This window comes from Mesoplodon bidens, assembly GCF_964165515.1.
Source record: "Mesoplodon bidens genome assembly, chromosome: 9".
Classification (NCBI taxonomy): Eukaryota; Metazoa; Chordata; class Mammalia; order Artiodactyla; family Ziphiidae; genus Mesoplodon; species Mesoplodon bidens.
In genome coordinates this window covers 85,332,373-85,352,419 of record NC_138166.1, presented here as the reverse complement: position 1 = coordinate 85,352,419, position 20,047 = coordinate 85,332,373, and the positions used below count along the sequence as shown (strand labels likewise).

Below are 20,047 nucleotides of genomic sequence, written 5' to 3'. Positions count from 1 at the left end.
GAACCTGTCAGCTTTTTAGAAGCACTGCTGTGCGTCACTGCTGCACTCCAGTCCAAGCCCCTGTAATTTCTTGCCTGGGCTGTTTCAGAAGCCTAAGAACTGGTCTTGCTGCTCCCTCCCTTGCTCTCACTTCAGTCTGTTCTCAACACAGCAGCCAGATCCTGTTTGCCTCTGCCCCAAACACCTCTGTTGCACTGCAGGGCCCTCAAAATAAAAGCCCAAGGCCTTTGGGTACCCTAACAAGGTCACTGCTTACCTCTCTGACCCCACATCCTACTACTGTCTCCCATGCATGCCCCGGGTCAGACAGGCCACATTTCTGTCTCAGGGCCTTTGCACTTGCTGATCCTCTGTCTGGAACTGTCTTTCCCAAGGTGTCTACATGACTCTTTTCCAAAAGAGGTCATGCTCTCTGTTCATATGTCAGTTTCTCAGTGAGGCGTTTCCTGACCATCCTATTTAAAATTTAACAACCCCCCCCAACATATTTTACATTTTACAAGCATACCTCATTGGATTGCACTTTGCTTTATTGCATTTTGCTTTATTGTGCTTTGCAAATGTTGTCTTTTTACAAATTGAACGTTTCTGGCAACTCTGTGTGAGATGATGGTTAGCATTTTATGGCAATAAGGAATTTTTAAATTAAAGCATGTATGTTGGTTTTTTTTTAGACATAATGCTGTTGCGCACTTAATAGACTACAGTATAGTGTAAGCATAACTTCTGTATTCAGTGGGAAACCAAAAAATGTGTGTGACTTGCTTTATTGAGGTCTGGAACCAGACCTGCAATGTCTCCAAGGTATACCCGTACTTAACATATGTTCACCGTTTGTCTCCTCTTAGAACTTTACCTCCTTGAGAAGCAGGGGTTTTGTCTTGTTCATTTTGTGTCCACAGCACCTAGAACCATGCCTGGCTTATTCAGGTGCACGCTGTTTGTTGAATGAGTGAGTGAAGTTGGCCCTTTCTAGCCCCCGATGACTAGATGTGAATGTAGAGTCAAGGGCATTGTGGAACTTCTTCCTGTCAGTTTTGTTCTCATTCTCATTACATAAGAGGACTGAAATGTTAGAACATCTTTAAAGTGTAAACCACAGCTGTGAGCCATTTAAAACATTCTGTGCGGCGAGTTAGGAAATGTCGATTAGTTGTTGATTTGTAAGGCAAATAGGAGAATGACACAGTCAGTACACACCAGGTCTCCTGTGTGCCGAGTGTGCAGAGTCAGGCCCCAGGGACAGGAGGAGGTGCAGTGTATGGGGCCTCCTTCAGAGAGCTGCACACTTCGTTGCTGTCGGCCCCGTAGTCGTGGAGGCATCCCACAGCAAACTCAAAGCCTTCCATGCCCCCCTCCGAGGACCACTGCTTTGGGTGCTTGTGCACATGCGTGCGTGTATATTTATTTGTTTTCCAGTGTTGTCTCAGCAAGGGTTTCCTTTGGCCGCAATTTATGTTTTCCTTTTTGTTTATAGTGTTTCTTAGTAGCCCACTGCTACAAGTCCTGTCTGCAGAGGTGCTACTCAAATGTATCTTGAACTTTGTGCCGTTTCTCTTTTAGTATCTTAAGATTTATTTTGGCTATGGAAGTCTAGGAAACAGTAAAGTTACGGAAGTGAGTTAGACAGTGCCCATCTAATTATTGACCCCCCCAGGGGCAGGACACATCAGGGAGGATGGAGCCCGTTCAGGAAAGCCATATGGTCTGCCTGGCAAAATAATCCCTGTTTTGGCGATGGATGCAGCAGGTTCTAACGGCCCAAAGCCATCATTCATTCATTAAGATATCTCTTGAGTGTCCACTGTTGTGGGACATGCTAATAAAATGAGCACAGTATTCACCTTTATGGAGCATCTTACAGTCTAGTGAGAGAAATAAACGAAATTAAATAATCACATAAACGTGTAATTATAAACGGTAGTAAGTGCTACAACGGAGAAGATCAAGATGCTATGGGAGCTTAAGATAAGGGAGTGTCCTAGTCTGGGGTCGTGTGACATATGAGCTAGGAGCTGCAGATGACTAGGCACGTGTGTGCTTTGTGGGGAAAGTGGAGAGTATGTGCATTCGTTTCTAGCCAGAGGAAGTGAGGTGTGCAACATCTCTGAGGCGTTGAGGGATCTTTGCATTTAAGAGAGTAAAAGAGGAGACCAGTGTGGCTGAAATGTGAGGGTGACAGGAAGAGTGAGCACGGAGGAGGCTGGAGGGGTGAGCTGGGCCAGACCAAGGCTTGAGAGTCAGCTCTCGGGTGTTTATCATCAGACCCGTGCAGAGCATTAAAGGAGTCGAAGTAGGGCTGAGCCATGACCTGATTTCTATTTTTAAATGTTTACTCTGGACACTTTGTGGATAATAGATTGGAAGGGAGGAAGCGGAAGCTGGGAAAATAGCAAGAAGTGTTTCATGTTTGTCCAGGAAAAGGATGATAGCAGCTTGGACTAGGATGGTGGTAGTGGAGGAGATAGGAGAACACTCGTCTGGAGAGAGAATATTGGAGGCCACTGGCATCTGAACTGTGATTGCTCTGACATGCTCACCCAACAATCTGCTGTTAATTTGGCTTGATCTGCCTGTTTGGTACCCATACCTGGGATTTCAGGCAGTATTTATTGACCAAAGAAATGTGAGTATGTTGGTCAAGCTGGATGGAGCAAGTGTCCAGGCTGTGTGATGACATATTTTTCATTGGAAATGAATCCATAGGCTTTGTGGCTTATCTGTCAATCTTTTATGAGCTTTGTTAACATGAATCAGTATTGACAAACATGATCATTTTTGAAACCTTAGTGAGATAGACTTTTGGAGCCAGCAGAGGGAGGGACAGAACCTGGACAGTTGTGAGTTCCCCGAGGTAAATGTCACCTGGTGGAGACTCTCTGAACTGCTACCTTTCCTAAGCAACACCCTCTTTTTTTTTTTTTTTTTTTTTTTTTTTCCTGTACGCGGGCCTCTCACTGTTGTGGCCTCTCCCGTTGCGGAGCACAGGCTCCGGACGCGCAGGCTCAGCGGCCATGGCTCACGGGCCCAGCCGCTCCGCGGCATGTGGGATCTTCCCGGACCGGGGCACGAACCCGTGTCCCCTGCATCGGCAGGCGGACTCTCAACCACTGTGCCACCAGGGAAGCCCCAACACCCTCTTTTTTATGAATGCTTTTCCATTATCATTTTTAAACATTTAAAGTAAATCTGTACTATGAATAGCTATATTCACCAGTTGTTTCTACCTTTAGAACAGAAAGTATTTCACCCAGTGGGGAAGGGTGCTGCCACCTACAAAAGAGTTTCAGAGGGAATGTAGTTTGAAAAGGCATATGAAATGTAGAAGGATTCAGAGTCAAGGAGAATCGTACCCTACATTGTTTCCCTATGCGTCTATCTGTTTATTATTATGCCATGTTGATTTCTTTTGAAATCATAAAGTATTTGTTTTTCCAATCTCCTTTTATCGATACATGTAATGATATTGTCTTAATGGTTTTATTTAGGAACTCAGTAAAGTTAGGCAGTTGAAATAATTCACTAAAGTTTAATGAAGCCCCGTTGGTACTCTCAAGTCCGGAAGATATCAAACAACGATATAAAACATTATGTGTGCATTTGTGACCACTCACTAACAATATTTTCCTCATCTTTTGCAGGAGAAAATGGAAAAAACGGAGGTACTTTTAATGGAACAGAATAAACCACTGAACAGGTAACTACATTATCAGGGGTTGTGTACACATGTATTAGGGTTAATATTTGTGAAGTCCTTAGAAGGTTACCTGCACGCAGTAAATAACTACATAAGTGTTCACTACTATTAAGTTCCTTCAGCTGTACCTGAGCCTAAAACAAACCAGTCATACGTCCAAAAACTACCCAACAAAAACAAACCATTTGCCCCTAAAGCAAGTGTGAACATCACATGGTCTCTGTGGGACCTCTTACAGTGGCCTGAGAAACTTAATTTCTTAATCTTTGAGCACTCAATTCATGATGACCTTGTGTCAGATCAGTTTCAGTTCTTTGAAACAAAACAAGCTGCTTTACAATCCTCGAAGAGCTTATCATTTGTGGAGATGGCTTCGTTTACAGGTGGCCACTGAAGTGGCTTGTGGATAGTTAGTGAAGGTAGAGAGGATGGCATTCAGAACAGAACTCACATTTTCTGATGATGCCGAGGTTACTTGGAATAAGAAGTTTCAAACTATTGACCCAGCCCAGGCTCTGCCTTCACATCACAAAACTGACGGTGTTATTAAGACCTACTGACACATTCAACAAACATTGATAAGGGGCCTATTATGTGCCCAGTGCTGTGCTTGGCCTTGAGACTGCAAAGATGAACATGTCACTTTTCTCCTCACCCACCCCATCTCTCTGGATCTGTACCGGTTCCTGCCTTCTTTACCTCACTGGGGGCGAGACTGGGGTCTCCTGGCCAGAGTGATGCTCTAGATCCCACCTTCCCTCCCACCTTCAGCTCTTCTGTCTCCCCCGGCTCCACTCCCTCCACTCTTTATTCAGGGTGGGGAGAAAAACTCTGGGAGTGGAGGCCCCGCAGTCTGGTTTGGTAGTGTTAGACATTTCTCTAGAAGGCCTGCTTTCCCTGGACTTCTGTGTCAGAGTTCACATAGTTCATTTTAAATATTCCGTGGTTTTGTGTTTTGCTATGCTTCCCCTCTGGCATTTGGGGATATTATTATCTTTGGAAGTTACTTTTCTATTCAGAAGTGTGACATTATGAACTTGAGGGAGGCGGGCACTCGTGGTGTGCTCAGTGTGTCAGTGGTTCTCATACCCTTTTTATTGGAACCCACAGGAAGAAATACGTGTCACGTTAGGACCCAGTGCAGGCACTTGCGCACGTGGATGTATGGTTTCCCGATACATCTTCACTATATGTGAGTGTGATAGAATTTTCTAGTCTATTGTATTCTCTATCACTTTTTCTTTTTTTCTCTTTTTTCTCGCTTCATTTAAACGTTCCTCATAACCTACTAAATGGGTTTCATAACCTACTAGTCAGTAGTGCTTTGACAGACTTGCTGTATTTTTGTGCTATGGTAGGGGCACCCGCTTTCTTGCCTTTCTGTCCACATTCTGTGGTAAGGTGTGTGTATCTTTTATCCCTAAACGCCCCGCCCCCCAACTTGCCTTAACTTAGTTCTTTATGTGCGAAACTCCCTCCCTCGTTTGTAACTTAGCTTATGTTTCTGTTTTGTCACATACCATTCACTCCTCAACTTTCTTTGTTTGAACTTTGACATTCCTCTCCTGACCAATAGACAAGAATTACTATTTCAAATGAAATAGATACCTCTGTGCTATTCGATCTTGCATATTAAATGTAATTTTTAAAAAGTAACACATGTATTTTTCATTAATTTCAATGTTTACTAAACTTTCATAGTGTGCAGGAAAGCTTGTATATTGGAATGCATTGAAGTTACCCACTTTAATCACTTAATCTCCTTAAGCATTTTTAGGATTTCTGGCTCAGCATCTAATAAACTGAAATGCGTTCATGCTATATCACTCAGTCAGGGAGCTGATATGTAATGAGGGAAAAGGATTTCATGGTAAAATTTGATTCCTTACCTTCATGTGTTTTTTTCTTAACGGGACTATAATATGATAGTTTAGTAAAGCACCCAACAAGCCAGGATCTATTCAAAACTTTTGGAAATGAGAATTCACTCTTCCAAGATAGTTAAGAACTTCATTTTAAATGTTGTAGGTTTGCAGCTTGATTTGTTAGATGAGAGATACATTTGGTTCTAGTTTGAAGGCTAGTGCTGGAAAAACAAGAAGCTAAAATCTATTGCTTTATCTGTTTTGAACCCCTTATCACAATATCGTGGTGACTTCTGTGCAGCAAAATTCTCACTGATTTCAGAGACAAGTTTATTTATAAAGGAATCATAATTATATACATCTAAGATTACTTAGTATGTACAATAAATTTTAATGGTTATAATGTGCAAAATGGTTCTTTTAACCTAAGATAAACCAGCATTCACCTGTCTTTGAAGATTCTTTCTAAGGTTTATAGGCAATAAATGAGACAGAATATCCCAGTTTGCTGAGTTAAAAAGATCTAATTTGAGTAGTCATAGAAGTTTCTAAATATTTTGTTATTGAAGCCAAGCCAAAGTTCATTTGGTTCTTTGAGTATGTTCTAATTTCAGTCATGATTAATGAAGCCTTTCCATGTAATTATAAATATAGCATATTTGCCAAAATTTAGCCAAATGTTAAATTATTATATTGTATTATTTTATATTGTTATAATATTACTTAGCCAAGTAATACACATTCCTATACTTTACAATGATTTTAAATGCCATATAGCACAATTTGGATTGCTTCGTTTTGCCCTATCTAGGGTTTGAAAGTATTGGGAGAAGAGAATAAAACAGACTTTGACAGCTAGTAGATGTTAAGGTATATTTACCAAAATCCTTTGACAAAAATCATTATCTAGGATTTCATTTTGATTTCCCTTTTTTTCTTTTCTTTTTTTTTTTTTTACTTTCTAAGGCAATTTTAAATGAATCATAAAGTATTTTTTCCATTAAATAAATAGAGCATGCACAACAATTAAATTTTCTGATGTTTTCTTCTTAGTCTTAATTAATTAAGGAACACTAACTTCTTCCTGGACGACTGTTCCTCAGATATATTCTTCCTTCTTTTACTCACTAATTTCTTTGAAGATTGATTGAATCGGTGCAGTATTCTACAGCCATGTGCATTTATATCATTTGGGCTAGGACACAATTAATGCATCATCTCTGCATGGAAGAGGACCTAGGAAGGTGCAGGTGATGCAGTGGTACCTTTCTGGCAGTCATATCATCTCCAGGCAGTTGAAGGCCAGTCCTAGGAAGATGCCAGAGGGGCTGTACTGGTAGGTGATTCAGAACCCTCTCTAAATTGAGGAAAAACAAAAGGGAATATGCATAGAGCTAATGGAAGATCCTGTCTCGGAAGAACTGAGTAAGCAGCTCATATAGAAATAAACCATGAGGACAAATCCTTCCAGCCTCTCCCAAGATGGCAGTCAGTGCTCTGTAGTTCCCTCATCACATCCCCATTGCCACCGAGACTGCGCCAACCTCGGTCATGTGTTTACCGTTAGAGGGGGTTATTTTCATTCCTTTCCATTCTCTGTACTCTTGCCTTTTGAGACAGCTACTACATGTTCTCTTACCTCCCCGATGATTTCTTCCAAGTAACCGTATAAGCAATCCTAAAACTTCGGTGTGAGCCCTGGGTCTTCCCTTTGTCCCGTTCCGTTCCTGACCAGTGAGCTCACAGCATTAGCACAGCATAGGCAGGGGCAGGTGCTAGAAGGTAGTGAAAGAGAGAGTTCAAATAAATACTTCAAAACTACTTCACTTGAATCCCTACTTTTTGAAAAAAATTAAGAAACCATAAAAGGCCTTTAACTAGGAAAAAACTTTTTGTTAAGAGTGAATTCTAGGGCTTCCCTGGTGGCGCAGTGGTTAAGAGTCCGCCTGCCGATGCAGGGGACACGGGTTCGTGCCCTGGTCCAGGAAGATCCCACATGCCATGGAGCAGCTGGACCCGTGAGCCATGGCTGCTGAGCCTGCGCGTCCAGAGCCTGTGCTCCGCAGCGGGAGAGGCCACAACAGTGAGAGGCCCGCGTACTGCAAAAAAAAAAAAAAAAAAAAAAAAAAAGAGTGAATTCTAGTCTGTTTCCTAGCCTGCTCCTGTTTAGTCCTAGTGCACAGTACATGCCTGGAAATCAGTAGAAAAACACCAGAATGTATATTTGTTAGTCCCTTTAACCAGCAGCTTTGAGAGTATACAGAAGCAGGAGTTGATCCTTGCCCCCTGCCTGGCTCCGTTCATAGGCATTTGTGCCGCCCCCCGCCCTGCCCCGTGCCCCCATTTCAGAAGGTAAACCACGTTACCATCGGACAAGGTTGTACTGGCTTCAGAGAATGGCACAGCTGAAAAGGATATTATTGATGGTTCCAGGGGACAAATTATGGCAGAAATCTGAACAGTATTTGGGAACATAAACTACCGTGAGTTTAATAACCCCCAAACAAGAACAACATGTATTTTTTTTTAAAGTATTTATTTCATACTTGTCCAGTTTTTCTGGCCGTTTTCCTTTATTCATTTTCTGTGAGGGGAAACTGAAGTGAAAATAGAAATTATTTTTATCCCCTTTATTAATTCACCTAGATTGATTGTGAAAAGCATGAGAAGTCACGTCAGGTAGCCAAGCACTTCTTTTAAAAGCATGAATAAAAGAAACAGAAGACAGGGCTTCCCTGGTGGCGCAGTGGTTGAGAGTCCGCCTGCCGATGCAGGGGACACGGGTTCGTGCCCCGGTCCGGGAAGATCCCACATGCCGCGGAGCGCCTGGGCCCGTGAGCCATGGCCGCTGAGCCTGCGCGTCCGGAGCCTGTGCTCCGCAACGGGAGAGGCCACAACAGTGAGAGGCCTGCGTAACGCAAAAAAAAAAAAAAAAAAAAAAAAAGAAACAGAAGACAGTAAACAACAAGATATGACATAGTGTGTTATGGGTTGCTAGTTTTGAACTTCAGTCCTTCATAGCACTAGAGCCTAAGTATTTATGTTGTCAAGAAATAAAGTAAGTGTGGACTTCCCTGGCGGTCCAGTGGTTAAGACGCTGTGCTCCCAGTGTAGGTCCCCGTCCCTGGATGGGGAACTAAGATCCCGCATGCCATATGGTGTGGCCAAATAAAAAAATAACAACAACAACCAAAAGTAAGTGAAATGCTTGGTTCATTCTAAGTGCTAAGGACATGCAGCTGATATTGTTGACACATACAAAGATACTCAGTGGTGCTCTCAGGACATTCTTTTAGTCGTGTTTCCTATAGTTCAGGATGGGTTTGTTTTGATCTATCCTATTTTTTTGTGATAATTTGTATGGCAAAGAAAACAGTGAGGTTAATAGCCTTTATTATTTCCTACGTGCTAAGCATTGGGTGATGAGTGTAAGGGGAGACACTGCCACCATCCCAGTTTTACAGAATGTGTTTGATAACAGAAGGTTCTAGTCAGTTCCCAGCAGAGACCATAGTCTCATCAGAACCAAATGGTAGTTGGCTTTAAGTAATGTTGCAGCAATATTTAAAGGCTTAAAAAGCTGCTTTACATTGTTGATTAGCTGTGATAGCCACACAAGGAAAATACTCCTTATTAAAAGAGAGGGTTTTCACAGAGTAAAAAAGTAACTCAGATTTTCCTAAGTTTGTAGCATTGCTTTCATATTCTTGAGGTTAAAGATTTTAAAGTAATTATTTGCAATTTACAATCTAGTCCTCAGGGATAGAATAGTGTAATATAAGAAAATTGAAAGTAATATTCCCTTTTTAAATGTATATAATCAACATGTTTCATGTATTTCCTGAATATTTGCTATTTTCAGTTGTACATGATACATCTTGTGATTTCAGTAGGAAATGGACCTTTTAGGCAGACAGATTCTGAAGGATTTCCATATTGGGGGTATGTTATGTCCACATCAATAATTGGAAGAGAATAAATCCAATACCTCTGATTGAAGAGGCAAATAAATATATATATGTAAAATCAATTTTCAGTTTACCACCTTAATGGAAGGGAACATTAGCATGGCTAATCAAAAGTTTTCAGCAGCCAACTCAGCCAGCTTTTTTTGTGTAACAAGGAAATAAAGGCTTACTTCTCTTTAAAAAGAAAAAAGTTTTCTTTTCACAGTAACTCATCTTCTTGTTTAGTTTTGCTTTGGGTTCTTTGCTTTCTGGAATGCACAGCAGACAGCAGTGGATTTGGAAGTGGCTCAACATATATTTGTAACATAGAGGAATATCCCTATAATCTAAAATAAGTTGTAAATATTGTGAAAAGTTTAAATTAATACACAATTGAATTATGGATTTTATTACATTTCCATTGTAGATTCAAATTCATTTGCCTATTCTTAAAACTATAAATGTCCAGGGTAAAACAGGTTAATTAACACTTGAATCTATCTTAACAAGCCCTCCTGTCTCCCATCCCCCACTATTCCTATCTTTTTAAAGGTGAAATTAGTATAGAATGAAGATCAAAGATATTTGAAGGGGAGAATAAGTCACAGAATAATTTAAATTTAACCATTTGAATTTGGAATGGGAAGGAAGGCTAGAAGTCACTTACACTAACCTTTTCAATTTAAAGACAAGGAAACTGAGTTTCTGAGAGCTGATAGGACTGCACAAAGCCACAGAGTTATTAAAGGGCAGAACTAATACTGACAGGTAGATAGCACTTCTTCAACGGGGACTTTTAATGATTTTTTTCAGCTTTATTGAGGTATAATTGACAGATTATAAACATTATAAAATGTTTAAAATGTACAACGTCATGATTGATGAACATATACCTTGTGAAAGGATTACCTTCACTTGAATAATTTTCAGAAATTAATAGTAAACCGCAGTCTTTTTTGTCTTTGCTTTTTGTTTTTTAACACACTACTTGGAAGGTGTGTGTCTTGGGAAAAGGTAGTGGAAAGCAAAGCCCACTCATACCGTGGGTACTGTTTTTTCCACTCTGCTCGACTGGGGGCAGCCTGATGGGTACAGATAGGAAAGGAAGAGAGAGGCCTAATCGTCACTTCAGTGACAATGAAGGTTTTATGGGATAATTTTTAAACCTGGAACCACCTGCTTTTCTAGAAATAGTTGCTCCCTGAGAAGTTCAATGTCTTTCTCAGCTACTTGTGTCCATGTCCAACCCAGAAAATACCACCCCCTAATTCCTGTATTCTAGGGAGGTTTCTGGCAGATCCCCTCCTGTTTAGAATATTATTACCTGTATGATGTTTTACTGGTAGAGAGGCAGTTTTAGCGTTGTCAATTAACTTACTGTGTTAGTGCGCTGAGCTTGCTGAGGCTACAGATTTACGTTGGACTTCTTTCCCCCTACCCCGTAAATCATTTTGCTTCCCAATTTAATTTAAAGTCGAATTCTTAGAACCAGGTACTACTATCATTTGCATGGGACCACATGAATGCTCTTGGTTCCAAGTACAGTTAATGAGACAGGGTAAATGGGGCAGGAAAATGAGCATCATCACCCAAAAAAAAAAAAAATCCCCATGTGTAATACCACTAGTCAAAAGTGTCATGTTAGTAGAGTGCAGATCTTACCACTCTTTTATCCAAAAATGTATCTTTCTTAGAAGCTGACTGACTAGATTGGTATATACTTTATACTTGACTCATCCTTTTTTTTTTTAACTACAGCAAATGTACCCTCTAACCCATGTGAAAAGTATTGGTTTTAGACACAATACCTGGTAGAAGTAAACAGTTTAATCTGACCTGGAAAAGAAGTAACCTAAATATACCTAAAATTAACCTAAAAATTGTGATAGTGGTAAATAGTAAAATCATAGTTCCAGCTTCTAGTATTATATTGACGCCAGCATATACACAGTTAGTATTCAGTTAGAAATTTTATTTTGACAGCACTCTACCTCATATGTATTTTTCAAGAGGGTGTTAAACCGCTGCCTTACTTTTGACAGACTCCTTAGAGAATGTCTATGTAGCAAAGTGTGGTAAATCATTGTCACAGTACGCTGAAGCCTCAAGAGTTTGTCTTAGTTATCTGAGTATTTCACTGCATTTTGAAAGAATCCTGAATTATTCTAATAATTTAATCCTCCACATCACAATGTACAGTGCTTCATTATGCATTAATTTTTTTATAACTTCTTTAAGTTTGAAAGATAATGATGTTTGTTTTGTCACAAGATGCTTTCATGAGAGGTTTCAAATTGTGTGGCCAGGTGTAGTTGTCAGACAGAGACCTAAATGTTGTTTTGCTTTTGTTCCAGAATTCATTTGCACTGGCTGTTTTAATTCAGATTAAATAAGAGGAGGAGGAGTACTGCCTTCTCCTTTCAATATGTGGAAGCATATAGTGTTTACTCAGCATTTAAACGGTGCTGTTTTGGGTTCTGAGGTAGCTGAGGAAGGGTAACCATGCTACCAGGAATTATGTTGATTTTTACTTATTTTATTATCTGTTTAGGCCCTACCTATAGGGCTTAGTATATAAGCGGAAGACAAGGGTGGGTAGACGGGAGGAAAAGAAATCTTTAGTACATAATTCTTTCATATTTTTCTGAAACACGATGGTTCACTTGCCACAGTGTATATTACACCTGCAGTTTCTTTGGATCTTATGTGAAAACCAGTGAGGGGAGTAACACAAGTGGGTGCGAAGAAAGAGGTACCCCTACGAGCTCTGTATCACCCAGACTGGCAGTGCTCACTGCAGCTACAGGATTCACTGGTTCGTGGAGATAAGACATGGAAGATGTGTCAGAAATGTTTGGCTAATAGAAAAGTTTAAGTGCCAGCACCTGAGAATGAATTCTTTTTAACTTTTAAATAAATGAGAGTTACACTCATTACAGCAATGTAGGGACCTACTCAGTCGCGTTCTTAACATGTTTTCTAGGGACAGAAGAAAGGATGGAGTCTGAACTGATTTGCTGGGAATCATGTTCAGAATGCATCCAGGATATCAAAGTGTAAAAGAGGTGAGCTGCCTCTGGCCTAGACTGTGGCTTGTACTTTAATAGCAGGAGAAATGAGGACAGACAGCAAAGCCTGGGCAGTAGTGTTGACGGCCTGAGTTTGCCTCTGGGCTCCCATTTCCCCAGTGCCACTGTCTGACTCTCAATTATGGATGATTATGCTCTTAACTGGTAAGGATTCTGTACATGAAGACTGAGGAGCCTGGATCCAGACTTCTTGGGTTCACATACTGGCTTCGCCTCTTAGGCAACTGACTGAATTTCTCAGATTCTTCATTTGTAAAAAAAAAAAACAGGGATAATATTAGTATTTACCTTTCTGGGGTTATTAAGGGGATCAGATGAGTTAATGATATGTAAAGTGCTTAGAACACTATCAGGCACACAGTAAGCGCTGAGTGTGTGTTAGCTGTTGTTATGATATGTGACCCTATTTAATTTTTAAAATTTCATCCTCTCTCCATGACCCTTATGTAGGGAGAATAGACACTTAACTGGGTGAATGAGTGAATAATGACTTGCATGGTATCTTTAGAATGATTGAGTGGTAATGTAAATGCATTTTGTAAACTAACTTGGTTAGTTTTCAACAGAAGGCCGCACCGCACTGATTAAATTACATCCAGGCACGATCCTCCCACCTCATCTCAACCATGGTGCTTTATCTTCTTTCTAATAAACCATTTTCTTTCCTGGAACTCACGGAAAGGATTGTGTTTTACATCATGAAGAAGTACACGCAGCACACGTAAATGAAGCAGTTAACTTTATGAAAGAATAGTTACACTAAGTTCAGTGAGCTCTTGTTTTCTGTTTTATTCTCTTGTTTCATTTTTGTAAAAGTGCTGCTTGCAACGCATTGAAATTATTTCACAACCCACTAATGAATTACCCTACAGTTTGAAGAACACTGCATTAAACCTGTTTGACTTGTCTAGAACCAAAGTGGGGATACCTTTGATTATAACCAATACTCCCTTCCTTTTCATTCTCTTTCCTAACTTCCCCTCAGAGTGGAGCTGGGATTCACCAGCTTTAAACACCCCCCCCCCATATATTTAAATGCCACCAACCTATTTAGCAAGGGCAAAGTTTGCATTGTCATTTAAAAGGACTTTAAGTGTTACTGTATTTCAGATTCACTTTCAGCACATTTGTAATATTAAAAATACATAGAGCTCATATCACTATAAGGTAGGATCCAATAATCACTTTCAGGAAGGTGTTTAAGGTTAGGTATGACAAGAGTAACAGATTTTTCAGATTGTGATACCTGACTTCTCTGCCCCACTCCTCCCCAGTTAAATAAGGCATTAAGAACATATGCAGAAAAGTGACTTTATTGGTAGAACAGAGCTCTTGAGAGCTGTTGGCGTCCTGAGCTGTCCATAGTCTCCAGTGTGTTCCGTCTTCGGCCAGCACCGTTTGTTGGGCTCTTACTGTTTAGAGCTGCTCATGCCCTGTGACCATGAAGCTGAACATACACCACTGCCCCTGCTGAACCCTGATTCTCTGTTCTCACCAACTGAGCCACCAGCCAGATCAAACAACTGTTGATACTTCTTTGAAAGCTTGACAGCCAGATTCGGACCAAGGTTACCACACAAGGCCTTACACGTGACCAACCGCACGTTGCCTTAGGTCAGCCTCCCACGCCCCTGCTCCACACAGCAGCCAAGCTCTCCTGGCTCAGGTGCTGTGTCTAATCCAGCACCTTTTCCATCGAACTTGGTGAAAGTCTGAATATTACATTCTCTTCTTTTCCTGCCCATCCCCCTTTAGGTCGTAGTCTTTGTTATTAAATCCATACCTACTTCTTTATCATATTTCCCCCATATTTCAAGTAAATCTCTTAAGATTTTTTTCTTTCTTCCCTCTGTTTGATTTTGGAGAGCCCCCAGTGGTGCCAGTCGTAGCTGGTAAGTCAGGAGTAGGGATATAATAATTATCAAGAGGAAAGAGCGTAGTATATTTGGAGGTAGAATAAAGCATGATAGTCAGTGTCATTAACTTTCAGATCTTTTAAGTGTCTTAGTCTGGTTCATCCTCTTCTGATTATACCTTCTTACACACTTGCGTAGAGAAATAAACATCATTCTTAGTTTATTTTATTCCTCATATAATTGTTAGTATTGCAGCACAGTTGCAGTGTACATCTCATTTCAGATGTGTGTGTGTGTATGTGTATTTATATTTATATAGTATTGTATTACAGATACATTATGAGTGAAATAAGTTTCTGTGGAATGACCTCTGAAAGTACTAACTTTCATTAGCAGCATCAATCCTAAGGGAAAAGCGGCACCAGTTCTAACCCACCAACGTTAAGTACGTTTTGGGTATGTAACCAGGTATTTGAGGACTACTTAATGTCTTTATTTCTCTTAGCCATGCTTCTGTTCATGGAAAAAGGTTGACTATCTTAAAATCACCCAAGTACTACTAGAGTAGTATGAGTAGAGTAACTTCCATAATTATTTTCAATAACAACTTAAAATGGAAATCATAGGAAAATTTAGAGTATTCTGAAAATAGGAATATGTTTAAGCATGGATTTTGAAATGACAAATCACTTTTATCACTTCTGTATATATAAGTGTTTATGACACTCTCTTGTACATAAAAGTTTACTACTTTCAAACACTACGTTTATTCTGAGGGAAGGTTGAATGAAGAACATTGGGGCCTTTCCCCAGTTCATGTTGGTGGTCCCAGGTGACTCAGGACAGCCCTCTCACTCTGGCCACTTTCTCACATGTACACTTGAAATGTGATGGCTTTGGCTGATGAAACACATTATCTTTTTGAAGACTTGGAAACAGCAGTCAGAAAATGTTTAAAAAGAAAAGGCTAGTACACTTTCCTATTAGTAGAATTTTTAAAGTTTTGGGTCTTCATGAAGGCATTTCAATCTTTGTTCTCTCTGCCGACCTGGTATTATACCTTTTAAAATAATGGTTACCAAACAACTTTTCAAAATCATTATTCATTTTTAATCTCAGGGTAATATTTTTCTTTTGCTTGAGTTTTAGTATATAGTCTGAAACTTACTGTACTGTAGGTAGCAAGCTAAAGGCCCCTGGTGAAAGTGAAATCATGGCAAGGGGTCTTGTACATCATGAATATGTTCTCATTCATTGAAGATGCATTATCTTGACACAATTTTGTGTTTATAAAATGACCTTGAACTTGCAGATACGCTAAGAGTATTGTTGACAAAGAGATACCAGTAGAGATTATAATCTTTCTGTTTGGGTCCACACAAGCCAAATATGCAACAGAATTCCTAAGCTTAATGTAGTAAATAAGCAGCATTTGGACTTAGGGCTTTTAACAATTTTTATATATGCCCAACTTTGAGACATAAAGGCATACATAGAATATAATAATAAAGTATACATTTTTAAAAATCATCAAGGTCTGAGAAAAGATAAAACAGAGCCCTTGGGGTTTGGCAGTGTTGCCTCGGTAGCCACGCTGAGGGCTGAGATGAGTCAGCAGGCCCAGATCAGGAGGGCTTTGCATCCTCTAGCCCACCACATCAACCGAGGATGCTCTGCTTTCATCTGGTGCCTATGTTGGGCTTCACCTAAGATTTCATTTGGGGGAGGGCTTCCAGCGCTAACCTACATTTTGAGAACCGGTGCTCTGACAGGTGCAAATTGTACCTGTTAGGCATAATAGTTGGAACACCAAATACACTAGGTCAACTCATAGTAAAATTAAAGATAGGAGGTCGGCTTCCTTATAGCCCTGTCTGTGTTAGGATGTCAGAGTGTGTAGTCATCCTGAGGCACAGCGGGGGGCACTTGGAAAAGCTTGTTCGCAAGCACACTGTTTTCTAAGTTGGGCTCCCCTCATCCAGAAAGTTCCCTTAGAAACTTTATGCATGTTGGAGGAACAGGTAAACCCTTTTTATTCAGTGAAACATAATATTTATACTCGCTGGTGATGTTCAAATCACATTTCTCTATGCACGTTGTAATGATGGTGCTTCCCCACTGCCACCGCCACCCTGCTGCCCAGCACTTTGGACTGAAGTGAACTGACTGCTTAAAATGGAGCACAGCTGATGGAAAAGGACTGTGAGTTTTCTGCAAGTTCACACAGTCTTGTGGTGGATAAAGAAGGAACCAAGAACAAGAAATATGGAAAGACGATACCATTTTAAAGTGCATTTCTGACAATGTTGCTCAGTCTCCTTTTTAAAAATCCTTTATTGTTCAGAGGATAATGGGGGTGGAGGTGGGCATACAGGGCCAACGTGAAGTCTGACATAGAGAATGCGTTGCCGGTAGGTCCCTGCCGTTGGACGTGGACTCCGTGTGTTCATACCCTTGTGAAGCAGGGTTTTTTGTGTTTGTTTTTGTTTCGGTGAGACTTCTGTGGCAAGGAAAACTGTCTGTAACGTTCTTGATGTGGTGCCTGGAACATCATGAGCAGTCAGTAAACGTTAGTGTCCTCTCTCCTCATTTTCCTCCCCTTGTTTTTAGCAGCATGTTTTATTCTGGTAACATCTTTTAATGTAATGTTCACATTCAACATCAAGTACTGTGTTTTTCAGCTCCCGCAGCTTGAGCTTTTGTCTCTCAGGTAGAGAGGTGGTGGGGAGGAGAGGCCAGGTGAACCCAGGCAGGCTCTCCTCTCCCCTGGAGTTAAAGCCTCAGGACTGAGGTGGCTTTAGCATCCTTATCGCTCCTGATTTCAGCAGGAGTCAAAGACAAAATAACTGAATGAAAGGGAAGATGGCAGCAGCTGTAAAATCAACTGTTCAGTTCCACTGACAGGAAAAAATCATCTTCCAGCTTTAAAGGATTTAAAAATAACCTGGAATGCTTCTTAACATGCAGATCCCTGGGCTCCACCCCAGAGTTCTGAGTCAACTTTAGGTCATTCTGATGCACGTGGTCCAAGAGCTGTGTGCTGAAAACCCCTAATTCTAAGATCAGTTACACCACTGCTCCGTTATTCTTCGTTGATCATCAGTGTAGCATAAAGACTAAATTTCTTTTGAGAATTTTTACCACTTCTTGGTAATTCTGAGCCCCAAAACCATGGCTTAGAATTCTTGGCTTAAAAATATGTGGACCGTGCCTATACTTACGTGTAACTCTTAGGCAGCTGCATAACACAGAAAACTTTGGCAGTGGCATGAGATTTATTTTTAAATTGCAGCGTCGACATAATTCTTTCTTCATTGACTTTGCCTGATGAGGGAGTCCTATCTCACTGTGGTTTGTTCTCCCGGTGGTTTCCGTAGGGCTAGGGAGAATGCTACAGAAAAAAAAGAACCCTGTCTAGTTTTGACTCACTCAGACGTGGTGTGTCTTTCCTCTTTCTGAGATGGGATATGAGAGGCATGCCCCAAAGGTGGCAAATCAGACTTCCACACGCGTTGCCTTCACTTAGCCAATAGCTTGCTCAGAACGTGTATATTACGATGTGCAGTTTCACTCATCAGGCGGATTTCGGACTCCAGCAGGAAACAGCCTTGAGTCTTGGGAGACTTCTGGGCTTTGGGCTTGGCACTGACTCCTCCACAGAAGCAAGGGGTGCATCTGGCTGTTAGAAGAATTAATGGGCATCCAGGTAAGGGTAGATTGGAGAAATCGTTCCTTGTTTTCCTTTGGGTGGATTTGAGATTTTAGAAAAATTAGTCCTCTGAGAAGAGCTCAGAACTATTTGTCTTAAGTTTTTCCCTCTGAGTTGCTTTTTAGGATTACCCTGTATGTCATCATTCCCTTTGATGTGAAATCCATCCTCTTCAAAGTGTAGTTTCATTTTCAAATCTTTTAAGCATAGGATTCCATTTCTCTTTCTGTGCATGAAATTTTTAAATAATATTAAATTAATATTTAAATTAAAATAAAAGAACTCTAGTTGCTAAGATGCTAATTACACACAGGTTACTAGTTCTTAACTTAAGTCTCATGTTTTTTTAGGGAGTATGCTTTAAAAGTTGGGCGGGGAGAATCGGTGTTTGCATATGATTTATGAAACAATGACGTTACAAATGTGTCAGACTTTTCCCTGTGTTAAAGGCCAAATTTTGAGGCACACTGCTTAATCTGTTCTGATGAAGGAGCCGTGAGACCTCTCCCCCTGCCACCCCCCCCATGTTTACTCCTGGTGGGACCAGCTCCAGTTCTCTCCTCAGGCAGGGGGTTCCGACTGTGGATATTCAGTGCAGCGGCATTTTTCTTGAAGAAGTGAGTAAGCCTTCTTAGATGAATTCTCTCTTTGAGAGAGGTGGTAGAATTGCATCAGAAAGGCATTTACAGTAAATGGCTCCCTCCCCCCTTCCTGTAATGACCACATATGAAAGAATGCATTAATTCTTGTTTTGAGGAAATGAGAGTTGTAGAGTTCTATGGAAAACTCCCTGTTCATCATTAATTAACTAGATTGGAAAGTTAAAAATTGTAAAGCCAGAATCACTTTGTGCTATCTAAATAAATGTCACGGAGATAACAGCTTTTCATTCCATATTCTATATGAAGTAACTAGTTATCTTGAATTCATAAAGAGGAAATAATGTTGAATATGGCTATAGTTGATGGCATAAACCTAAACTAGTTTCTTCATAGTCATTTTCCTTATTAATATTTTTCTTAGGTATGTTACTGATTTTGTTCTTTAGGACTTGATTCTCTGTGGTAGAATATGAAGGCTGGAAGGAAAACTCCCATAGGTCATTAGCCAGGGGTTCTCATGGGAACAGTGCTGTCCCCTAGAGGACATAGTAGAAATTTGGCACGTTGTTTGGTTCTGCAGTGAAGGGCCTTGAATCAGAGATTTTAAATGTCCCACAGTGGAAAAGACAGAAAGAACTGCCCTGTATCCCACATGAGTTTCAACTATCCTGTCGGATATTCATGCAGTGAAAATTAGTTTATAATTATCCGAGCTTAGACCTAAATTCATTTTACATAAAAACACAAGATAACCTTGGCATACTTTAAATACACACAGGATATACTCATTTTCATTCACCTGTACCTCTCCTCTTTTGTTTTACTGTACTTTTAATATGGAAAGCTTCTGATTTGACTTCTATTGATCCAGGTATTCTTTATAAGTAAGTGATAAACATCTATTTCATTACATAGTTAATGGGACCTGAAAGTTATGTACATATTGAAATATGTCATGTTTTTATTATAAATTGTTTTGCTTTTAGGTTCTGCTTTACGTTACATTTAAGGTATTATATTGATGTTTTAAAAATATGTGTATACCAGGTAATGTTTACCAATGAATTTCATTTCAGAATAGCAAATATAAATAGGGCATTACAGAATTTTTTGGTTATAAAAAGAAAGCTTTGGGACTAGTGGGGTTTTGAACCAGTGATTCAGTTCCTCTCTGTAGTTCCAGGAAGGACAGTATGCAAATCACCCAGATGGGAGGGACGTTTATCTTCTATGTGAAGATCTCCAGGGAAGATTTCACATGTACTACAGTAATATGTTTTAG

At 40.2% G+C, this 20,047-nt stretch overlaps 1 long non-coding RNA gene across 5 annotated transcripts in view; it reads left to right on the top strand.

Annotated features, from left to right (window-relative positions):
• Positions 1 to 20,047, top strand: part of LOC308623060 — a 200,643-nt gene that overhangs the window by 106,308 nt on the left and 74,288 nt on the right. For 3 of the 5 annotated variants that reach the window (XR_014016727.1, XR_014016728.1, XR_014016729.1), the window contains 2 exons: positions 3,642 to 3,697; positions 4,808 to 18,160. This is a non-coding gene — a long non-coding RNA (uncharacterized lncRNA). The remainder of the gene's footprint in view (positions 1 to 3,641; positions 3,698 to 4,807; positions 18,161 to 20,047) is intronic. The other 2 variants (XR_014016725.1, XR_014016726.1) reach the window with 1 other exon arrangement.